General features: G+C 42.5%; 1 protein-coding gene across 6 annotated transcripts in view; it reads left to right on the top strand.

Annotated features, from left to right (window-relative positions):
* mrtfbb (myocardin related transcription factor Bb) overlaps positions 1–2,651 on the top strand; it is a 221,873-nt gene that overhangs the window by 58,862 nt on the left and 160,360 nt on the right. The gene's annotated exons all lie outside the window — the stretch shown is intronic.

Raw genomic sequence — 2,651 nt, 5'->3', positions numbered from 1 at the left:
ACCTTGTAGCCCCCTGCACCCTGCAGAAGTGAAGCCAGGAGGAGAGGGTGGTGCTGTTGGTTGTCAGCCTCCTCCAGGCTGCTTCTCTCCAGCAGTCACAGTCAGCAAATAATAGTAAGTTGAGTGAGGGAGGATGGAGAGGAGAAAACCAATGGGATATGTGTGTGTGTGTGTGTGTGTGTGTGTGTGTGTGTGTGTGTGTGTGTGTGTGTGTGTGTGTGTGTGTGTGTGTGTGTGTGTGTGTCTACTAGGGATGTCCCGATCCAGGTTTTTGCACTTCCGATCCGATATTGTTTTTGCACTTCCGATCCGATACCAATACTGGTTTAGTTAAAGTACTGGTAAGTTTAAAGTTATTTAGCCTACTTAGTTGTCAGAATCATGTTGAAAAGGGTTTTAGTACTCTTGATAACAACTAGCCAGCTGAATTAGGGGAGTTTGAATAATACACAATGGTTGGTAACAAGAAACTGACCTGTTTATTCAAGGATAAACACAAAATAGACAAAATTATACATGACAAACAGAAATTGCATCATTGAACTAGGGCTGGGCGATATGGCCTTTTTTTAATATTGCGATATTTTAAGGCCATATTGCGATACACGATATATATCTCGATATTTTGCCTTAGCCTTGAATGAACACTTGATGCATATAATCACAGCAGTATGATTCTATGTGTCTACATTAAAACATTCTTCTTCATACTGCATTAATATATGCTACTTTTAAACTTTCATGCAGAGAAGGAAATCACAACTAAAAAAATCACTATTTTTTTCATACGGTGTTGATCTGGAAATGTTTGCCTCGGCATTTTGATGGTGTGGACGTGTGGCACCGAATGGAGATAAGCGTCTCGACAGACGTTACAATATTTGAACAATGATGACGAAAACTGTTTTCTCTGTCGTGTCCTTGTGTCGAAAATTGTTATACGCTTATTTTTGTATTTGATTTTGTGCGTGGCATAGATTTGCCGTGCGCAGAGGACGCTTGAGCAGTGCGCAATTGCGCAGGTGCGCACCTTATAGAGAACGTTTCTCGCACGGCTGCGGTAGCATCACAGCTAACGTTAGCCATGCTGCTACCTCTCTGCTCGGGGAGGACGTATACGTATGTGACGTATGACGTGACAGTATGTGACGTGTGTAAGAAGGTGCGCTTGCTGTCTGTGAGAAGGAGACACAGAAAAGAGTGAGAAGAGCCTGTCGTGTAATGCCAGCAGCTAAAAGCAACTGCGTGAGAATCCACAGACCTGTGGATGTATTGAAGGTGTGCTGGAAAATGCGGAACGGAAATTAGGGAGCAGCAGAAAAGTGGAATTTATTATTTAAATCGGTGCGTTGGAAAACATGGACTGGAGTTTTTTTTTTTTAACTGGATCTGGATCGGCATTTTCCCATGCCTTGCCGATACGCATTTTTTGGCAAATATCGGCGGCCGATTCGATCCATATATCGGATCGGGACATCCCTAGTGTCTACTTCCATCAGCTTCAAAAACATCTTATAATTCAAGAAATGCAACGCTATGTCCATTTGCACATTTAATATGATTCACTATCATACATAGCTTATTTATAGGGGTGTAAGGTTTGATCAATATATCGATGGATGGATTTATACTCCCAAGATTGAAGAAAATTCGTATGTGCTTGGCGAGTTGGCCTTCCAAAAGATATACAGGCGGACTGCATTGTGCTGAGTGTGAAATTTGGTGGAGGAGGAATTATGGTGTGGCGTTGGTTTTTCAGGAGTTGGGCTTGGCCCCTGAGTTGCAGTAAAATGCTCCAGGATACCAAAACATTTTGGACAATTCCATGGGATGGCACTTCAAGTTCATACGTGTGTAAAGCAGGGGTGGGCAATTAATTTTTACCGGGGGCCGCATGAGCAACCCGAGCACTGCTGGAGGGCCACATCGACAATATTTCAATTAAATTTTGCTCAAATTATTTTTGATGTATCGTAAGATAAATAATAATAATAATAATATTTTCATTTAACCTAACTTATCTTTATACAAAAGCAGATGGCTTGTGATGGTTTTATTTTTAGCACTTTCTTACACAACACTTCCTGATGGGGGCGGCGTGGCGAAGTTGGTAGAGTGGCCGTGCCAGCAATCGGAGGGTTGCTGGTTAATGGGGTTCAATCCCCACCTTCTACCATCCTCGTCAAGTCTGTTGTGTCCTTGGGCAAGACACTTCACCCCTTGCTCCTGATGGGTGCTGGTTAGCTGCTTGCATGGCAGCTCCCGCCATCAATGTGTGAATGTGTGTGTGAATGGGTGAATGTGGAAATACTGTCAAAGTACTTTGAAGGTAGAAAAGCGCTATACAAGTATAACCCATTTATCATTTATTTATTTATGATGTATATTTTCAATTTCTGTCATTTTATCCTGCATCCTCTTTGTTGTGAACGTAGCACGCCTGTAAGGTGATTGGCGAAGAAGGAGGAAGCGTTGCTGTTGCGGAAATGAGAAGTGAGGATAGACGTGCGTGTGGAAAGAACGAGATAAGTTGAGCTGTGTTAGTATAGGTTGCTCAATAAAAGTTTAAAAAGAGCATCAGACTTGGTGTGTACTTCTTCTGGACGCTACAATTGGTGTCAGAAGTGGGATGAAATGCCTCCCAGTTCGCC

The sequence above is a fragment of the Nerophis lumbriciformis genome, linkage group LG24, assembly GCF_033978685.3.
Source record: "Nerophis lumbriciformis linkage group LG24, RoL_Nlum_v2.1, whole genome shotgun sequence".
Taxonomy (NCBI): domain Eukaryota; kingdom Metazoa; phylum Chordata; class Actinopteri; order Syngnathiformes; family Syngnathidae; genus Nerophis; species Nerophis lumbriciformis.
Note: the sequence above shows the minus strand (reverse complement) of the source record. Positions and strands in the feature narration are given on the sequence as shown.